Source organism: Coffea arabica, chromosome 6e (assembly GCF_036785885.1).
Source record: "Coffea arabica cultivar ET-39 chromosome 6e, Coffea Arabica ET-39 HiFi, whole genome shotgun sequence".
Classification (NCBI taxonomy): Eukaryota; Viridiplantae; Streptophyta; class Magnoliopsida; order Gentianales; family Rubiaceae; genus Coffea; species Coffea arabica.
Genome location: NC_092321.1, coordinates 48,657,926 through 48,667,107, shown reverse-complemented (window position 1 = coordinate 48,667,107; position 9,182 = coordinate 48,657,926).

Genomic DNA, 9,182 nt, shown 5'->3' with positions numbered 1-9,182 from the left:
CTAGACCGAAAACAAGAAGTGAACTGACTACTGTGGATAGAGCTCATCTCACCTTAAATGCAAAAGCCATGAATGTGTTATATTGTGCATTAGACTCAAATGAATCTATTCGAGTCAAGGGTTGCAAGTCAGCTAAAGAAATTTGGGACAAACTGAAAGAAATTCATGAAGGTAGTGAGAATGTTAGAGAACAAAAGAAGTCCATTCTAGTTACAAAGTATGAATCTTTCAAGATGGAACCTCATGAAAATGTTGATCAAATGTATTGTAGATTCAATGATCTCATTAAAGATTTAGAGGTGCTGGAAAAAGAATATTCTCTTGGTGAGAAAAATAGAAAAATCCTGAATGCCTTGTCCAATGATTGGGAAAATAAAGTGACTGCTATTGAGGAGGCTAGAGATTTGAATACTATGCCTATTGAATCTCTTATTAATTCTCTTACCTCTTATGAGCTGAAACTTAAGACTAAGGTGCAAGAGGAAGAGGATGCAAAAGTGCGAAAGAATATTGCTCTAAAAGCCTCACAAGATGAAGATGATTCTGCCTCCCTCGATGAAGAAGATGTGGAAGGTGATGACAATGATATCGCTCTCATCACAAGAAGTTTCAAACAAATACTCAACAAGAGGAGATTCAGAAAAGGTGGACCTAGCAATTCATTCCCAAATCAGTTCAACAACTCAAGAAACAAAGGGAAGCTAGAGTTCAACAAAAAGCAAACTGATCAGTGCTTTGAATGCGGCCAACCTGGACACTATGCAAGTGACTGTCCAGTGATGAAGAAGAAAGAAGGAAGAAAACCAAGAATAAACAAATTTCAATTCACATGGAATGAATGCAATTCCGATGGTGAAATTGAAGAGAAAGATCAATCTGCTCAATTGGCTTTCATGGCCATTGGAGATGATGAGGTAACATCTTCTAACTCTCAATCTGATTGTGATGATGAAACTGAAGATGATCTTGAACATTTCATTAAAAAATTGCATGATAGTTTGAAAGAATCTTATACTAGAAACAAGGAGTTAAAACAGAAAATTAGTTTTTTACTTCGAGATAATGCAAATCTTTTTCAACAAAACAAAAAGTTGATTGCTGAAAATGATTACTTCAAAAAGAGTGAGACTGCTTTACATTTTGAGCTTGATAGAAAAGCAAAGCTTTGTGATTTGTTCAAAAAGGAACAAGGTGATTTGAAAAGAAGAATGGATGGTCTAAATGAGTTGCTTAAACACAAGAAACAAGTCTATTTTCAAAAGAATAGATTGAATTCTAATTCAAATGAGTTTGCTATCCATAGGAGAAGACAAGTAAGATTTATTAAACCTGTTCATGTAAATAACTCTTTGGTTATGTGTAATTTTTGTTGTCGAAAAGGTCACATGAATAGTGATTGTTATGTGAGAAAGAATATGAGAATAGGCATGAAATGCATGTGGATAGTTAGACATGATGCTAATTTTAACAAGTATGAGGTTTTGTCTAATCATTGCAGTGATTCTTGTTCATAACATTTTTTCTTTTGATACTTTGATCTGAGTTTTCGCTGATATCTTTGAATACTACTGAATCTATATGATGTCAAAAAGAGTGATAAAAGAATAATGCTGATCTCATGATGATTTGCTGTGATTGCTGTCATTTCTCTATTTTTTCTTGAAATATTGAATTCTTTGTTATTGTTGCTGGATTACAGTAGTTGATTTTTACTCTTATGATGACAAAAAAGGAGAGAAATGGATGCAATGTGTAAGGGGGAGTTATTATGAGATTATGAGTTTGGCTCTTAAAAGTTTTGGTTGCAATGATTGAGGGGGAGCTTATACTTATTTTTGTTTCTTTCCATCCATTGTTTTGTCATCATCAAAAAGGGGGAGATTGTTGATCTTGATCCCTATCTTTCGATGTTTACAAAACAAATGGATGTTACTAATGTCTCTTAAAAGATCTATTCAGTTATGAAGCAAATTAGTTCCAAAGATCAAGTACAATTGAAAGATGACAAAGTATACTGAAACTGTCGGACGCTCAAGAAGTCAGGATCGGACGTCCGATAATCATTGCACAACTTCGGACGCATGCTTCGGACGTCCGATAGGATCCTTTGAAGTCGACGAAACTATCGGACGCTGAATATGTCTCTACCGGACGTCCGATAGAAACAAGATAATTTCTCAAATCTGTTTGTTTGCTGTCGGACGCACAAAGAGCTTGCACCGGACGTCCGAAAGAATTGAAGAAAATCTCTGAAACTCACTGCCTGCTGTCGGACGCATAAAACAGGGCTATCGGACGTCCGACACTACCAACGGCTAGTTGACTGTTCAGCTACTTTCTATCCGTTGGAAGCATTAATGAGGCACTTTCTTGGTCCTATATAAATAGTGGTTGGTCAGACACTTCAAACAACTTTTGCACACTGAAGATACAAAAGATCTAGAGTGATTTTAGTGAGAAAATACTCATCAAAGAAGATTTGTAGTCTTAGTGGTGTGAGGTTCATTGTAAGCTTTTCATTTGTGAGTGAATCCTTCATGAGTGTAGCTCTGTGAGGGTTGTCCTGAGGGATAGTAAAACGTCCTGGCTTGACCGAGTGGTGTTCGGGGCAAGGAGGAGGTGAACCTTCCTTTGTACGCAAGAGTGATTGTAATTCATCAATTTGAAGAAGTTTATTTGAATTAATCTACAAGCTCAAGAGGAGCTGTGTAGTTAATTGGTTTGCAATTCCTTCCTTTTTATTTACTTACTGTTACGTTTATGATTGGTTTTTTTCGATCCTAACAATTGGTATCAGAGCTTGGTCTCCTAGAGATTAAGCTCAATCGGCTTTGGAGTAAAGATGACAACCAATAATGCTATATTTTTTGAAGGACATTCTGTTATTAGACCACCTGTGTGTTTAATGGGTCAAATTATATGAGTTGGAAAGAAAGAATGATTATCTTTTTGCAATCTATTGATATCGAATTGTGGTTTATTATTAGTGAAGGTCCATATGATGCCTCTCTTATAGATGAAAATACTCATGCATCTAGACCGAAAACAAGAAGTGAACTGACTACTGTGGATAGAGCTCATCTCACCTTAAATGCAAAAGCCATGAATGTGTTATATTGTGCATTAGACTCAAATGAATCTATTCGAGTCAAGGGTTGCAAGTCAGCTAAAGAAATTTGGGACAAACTGAAAGAAATTCATGAAGGTAGTGAGAATGTTAGAGAACAAAAGAAGTCCATTCTAGTTACAAAGTATGAATCTTTCAAGATGGAACCTCATGAAAATGTTGATCAAATGTATTGTAGATTCAATGATCTCATTAAAGATTTAGAGGTGCTGGAAAAAGAATATTCTCTTGGTGAGAAAAATAGAAAAATCCTGAATGCCTTGTCCAATGATTGGGAAAATAAAGTGACTGCTATTGAGGAGGCTAGAGATTTGAATACTATGCCTATTGAATCTCTTATTAATTCTCTTACCTCTTATGAGCTGAAACTTAAGACTAAGGTGCAAGAGGAAGAGGATGCAAAAGTGCGAAAGAATATTGCTCTAAAAGCCTCACAAGATGAAGATGATTCTGCCTCCCTCGATGAAGAAGATGTGGAAGGTGATGACAATGATATCGCTCTCATCACAAGAAGTTTCAAACAAATACTCAACAAGAGGAGATTCAGAAAAGGTGGACCTAGCAATTCATTCCCAAATCAGTTCAACAACTCAAGAAACAAAGGGAAGCTAGAGTTCAACAAAAAGCAAACTGATCAGTGCTTTGAATGCGGCCAACCTGGACACTATGCAAGTGACTGTCCAGTGATGAAGAAGAAAGAAGGAAGAAAACCAAGAATAAACAAATTTCAATTCACATGGAATGAATGCAATTCCGATGGTGAAATTGAAGAGAAAGATCAATCTGCTCAATTGGCTTTCATGGCCATTGGAGATGATGAGGTAACATCTTCTAACTCTCAATCTGATTGTGATGATGAAACTGAAGATGATCTTGAACATTTCATTAAAAAATTGCATGATAGTTTGAAAGAATCTTATACTAGAAACAAGGAGTTAAAACAGAAAATTAGTTTTTTACTTCGAGATAATGCAAATCTTTTTCAACAAAACAAAAAGTTGATTGCTGAAAATGATTACTTCAAAAAGAGTAAGACTGCTTTACATTTTGAGCTTGATAGAAAAGCAAAGCTTTGTGATTTGTTCAAAAAAGAACAAGGTGATTTGAAAAGAAGAATGGATGGTCTAAATGAGTTGCTTAAACACAAGAAACAAGTCTATTTTCAAAAGAATAGATTGAATTCTAATTCAAATGAGTTTGCTATCCATAGGAGAAGACAAGTAAGATTTATTAAACCTGTTCATGTAAATAACTCTTTGGTTATGTGTAATTTTTGTTGTCGAAAAGGTCACATGAATAGTGATTGTTATGTGAGAAAGAATATGAGAAGAGGCATGAAATGCATGTGGATAGTTAGACATGATGCTAATTTTAACAAGTATGAGGTTTTGTCTAATCATTGCAGTGATTCTTGTTCATAACATTTTTTCTTTTGATACTTTGATCTGAGTTTTCGCTGATATCTTTGAATACTACTGAATCTATATGATGTCAAAAAGAGTGATAAAAGAATAATGCTGATCTCATGATGATTTGCTGTGATTGCTGTCATTTCTCTATTTTTTCTTGAAATATTGAATTCTCTGTTATTGTTGCTGGATTACAGTAGTTGATTTTTACTCTTATGATGACCAAAAAAGGAGAGAAATGGATGCAATGTGTAAGGGGGAGTTATTATGAGATTATGAGTTTGGCTCTTAAAAGTTTTGGTTGCAATGATTGAGGGGGAGCTTATACTTATTTTTGTTTCTTTCCATCCATTGTTTTGTCATCATCAAAAAGGGGGAGATTGTTGATCTTGATCCCTATCTTTTGATGTTTACAAAACAAATGGATGTTACTAATGTCTCTTAAAAGATCTATTCAGTTATGAAGCAAATTAGTTCCAAAGATCAAGTACAATTGAAAGATGACAAAGTATACTGAAACTGTCGGATGCTCAAGAAGTCAGGATCGGACGTCCGATAATCATTGCACAACTTCGGACGCATGTTTCGGACGTCCGATAGGATCCTTTGAAGTCGACGAAACTATCGGACGCTGAATATGTCTCTACCGGACGTCCGATAGAAACAAGATAATTTCTCAAATCTGTTTGTTTGCTGTCGGACGCACAAAGAGCTTGCACCGGACGTCCGAAAGAATTGAAGAAAATCTCTGAAACTCACTGCCTGCTGTCGGACGCATAAAACAGGGCTATCGGACGTCCGACACTACCAACGGCTAGTTGACTGTTCAGCTACTTTCTATCCGTTGGAAGTATTAATGAGGCACTTTCTTGGTCCTATATAAATAGTGGTTGGTCAGACACTTCAAACAACTTTTGCACACTGAAGATACAAAAGATCTAGAGTGATTTTAGTGAGAAAATACTCATCAAAGAAGATTTGTAGTCTTAGTGGTGTGAGGTTCATTGTAAGCTTTTCATTTGTGAGTGAATCCTTCATGAGTGTAGCTCTGTGAGGGTTGTCCTGAGGGATAGTAAAACGTCCTGGCTTGACCGAGTGGTGTTCGGGGCAAGGAGGAGGTGAACCTTCCTTTGTACGCAAGAGTGATTGTAATTCATCAATTTGAAGAAGCTTATTTGAATTAATCTACAAGCTCAAGAGGAGCTGTGTAGTTAATTGGTTTGCAATTCCTTCCTTTATATTTACTTACTGTTACGTTTATGATTGGTTGTTTTCGATCCTAACAAGTGGTATAACAACTCAGGTCATAAGATTTGGAAATAGGTGTGATGCTATTTGAGATATTATTGATCTTTTGTTTTTGGAATTTGAAATGAGATGGATATGAGGTTTTAGGGAAATAAGAGAGATTTCCATTACCAATTACAAACACAGTGGGAAAGAACTCATATATTGAGATAATGATTACTTTTTGCGATAGTGGATAAGTAAATTGTGACAGAATGTATGACAAAAGAAGAAATGGTAATGTTAGTGTTTATGGCATCCTTTCTATAGGTTGATCTCTGTGGAACATTATAAGCTGATATTTAGAATGCTGGATTTGTGAGAGATAGTATGTTCATCTGAACTATATAAATATGAAGATGGGAGGTATTGAGAAAAATAAGAGTGCACAGCAGAAGGTTGATGGGATTAAATAAAGAAATCCAATTTAGACATTGTAGGAATAATTCCCAAGATGTATTGCAAGAACATTGGAAATTTTGTTAACTTATCTTGATCTTTATGTCTTTTACGTTTTGAGGACGAAACCTTTATAGGGGGATAGAATGTGATATCTAGTCTAAAAATGAATTGCGAAAGTAGTGTCATATTGGGACCCTAGATTCACGTCTAGATTTTTGGTCGACCTACCAAGAGGTTATGAGGATTGATCTGAGATTAAGTACTGCCTCCCACCCCCAAACAGATGGACAGTCGGAAAGGACTATATAGACACTGAAGGACATGCTGAGAGCTTGGGTTTTAGACTTCTGGGATAGTTGGGATAGGTTGGTGAAACTAATAGATTTCTCGTATAACAATAACTATCATAGCGGGATAGGTATAGCACCGTTTGAAGCGTTGTGTGGGCGAAAATGGAGATCTCCCTTATATTGGGATGAAATAGGTGAGAAACTGATCACTGACCCAATTTGGTGGAAAGAATCTTGGAGAAAATTAAGGTTATTCGAGAAAGACTAAAGATAACTCAGGATCGAAACAAGAGTTGGGCGGGTTTTAAGAGAAGCCCTTTAGAATTTCAACCGAGAGAAAAGCATATTTGAAGGTAACCCCCACCAAGGGAGTGATGAGATTTGGAAGAAGTGGTAAGTTAAGTCCAAGATATGTAGGACCTTACAAAATACTGGAGAAAGTTGGACCTTTAGCATATCGACGGGCTCTTCCCCCTGTTTTGTCGAAGGTACACAACGTTTTTCATGTCTCCCAACTGAGAAGGTACGTATCTGACCCAAGCCATATTTTGGAGGATCAACCTATCGAGGTGAGGGAGAACTTTTCAGTGGAGAAAGTTCCTTTGAGAATCGTAGATTGAAAGAATCAAGTTTTAAAGAAAAGGACTATATCCTACGTGAAGGAGTAATGGACGAACCATACACCGCGAGAGGCAACGTGAGAGTTAGAAGAAGACATGCGGAATAGATATCCCTATCTTTTTTTATCAAGGTACGTCAGTTTCGAGGACGAAACTTTTTGTAAGAGGGGTAGAATGTAAAACCCACGGTTTTGGGATCAATTTTTTATCCTTACCCAATTAATTAAATGGTAATTTACCATGAGTAAAAGTAAAATTGATTGTAAGATAGGTTAAATGGTTAATTGGGGGATAGGAATGAAATAAAATAGGGTAAAAGTTCATAACAGTTTGAACTCTTATCTAAACCACCAAATGGTGGGTAGTTATTAGGGTTTAGCACAATTATCAAACAAAAAAAAAATAACATCATTCCTCCCTTTCATTGTCTGCCTCCCCTTAGAGAAAGAATCGTCAGACAATAGAGAAGGAGAAGAAGGCGTTGCTGTCAATCAATCAGGCAACTAATTACCTAAACCTGTAGGTTCCAAATTCACATGAAAACTCCTCTTTTAAATTCTATTAGTCGCATTAATTATTTTAAAGATTTTACAGATATATATTATGTTATGTATATATATATAGATATGCTTGTATATGAGATTTAGGAGAATTCGTATCTGGATTAGTAGGATTAGGGTATTAAATTTTAATTATGGGATGAATAGAATATACCCAAATCTATTGGAAAGTTATAAAAAAAAAAAAAAGAAGGGGAAGGGGAGAGCAGCGGCGTCATTGCTAGCTTCAGCAATGCAAAAAAAAAATTTTTGGAGAAGAGTCGCCAGCAAGTGGCTGGCGACATGGATCAAGTAGGAAAGGTTGGCCGAAAGAAAAAAAAAAAAAAAAAGAGCCGCCAGCAAGTGCTGGCGACAGAGGGTCCATTAGAAAGGTTGGCCCAAACCTTTCGACCAACCAAAGGAAAAAAAATTATATTAATAATAATAGATTTTGAAATATATATATATAGTATGGGTTTAGTGAATGTCCAATAATTAAATTTTAGGTATATAGGAACTAAATTTCAAGACCCAACCTAAATTAAGTGAATATTTTAAAAGATTTCGTCAGTAAGACTTATTTAATTAGCCTAAGGTATTTAAGTAGAAATCTAAGACATTTTAATTTATCACTATTAGATTAAGTTATAAAATATAAGATAGGTTTTAGATTTCTTTTAAATGCTTAAAATAATAACAATAATAATAACAATATAGATATAGATGAAGTAAATTAAATATAAAAATGAAAATATAAATACAAGTGGAGTAAACTAAGTCAATAATTATAATAATAAACCAATATATATACATAAATAGTAATAACACCCATACATGCGCAAAAATGGAAGTAAAATAAAAGATAATAGGAACTAATCATCAAATATATAAATGGTAATAAATAAAATAGCGATGACAAGGACAATAACAATAATGATGAATAATAGTAAAATAAAAAATATATATATATATGCATTGTAAGATAATAGTCAAGATGATAAATATGATTATGAATAATTGCTTTCTTTTAAAGTTAAGAAACTTTACAAAAGGAAAACTTTCCAAATTAAGAAACATTCCAAAAATGGAAACCTTCCAAAACTAGAAACGCCCAGTTTAGAAATACACTGCTAGGATGCATGTAATGGTCTAGACATGAATTTTCTACTCGCTCGGAATTTGTATATTTATTCATTAATAGGAAATAATAACTAATTAGGAAACCTGCGCGTTTGATAGATACGGTACAAGTTTAAAAGACCTAAAGTAGTTTCACTCGAGCAGCCAGACAAAGGTAGGTGGTACTTACCCTTCTGAGATTTCAAAAGTTTAAAGTGAAATTTTTGTCATTGATTATATTTTTACGTGTTAATCTGAATTGGTTTTGGTTGAATCATTTACTTGACTGTTTAAGCAAGTTCTATTTTGACTATACAAAAATGGACCATGTGACTTATTTGAAAATTCTTGATATGTTGTTATATACCAAATGAGCTGTATCTTTTATG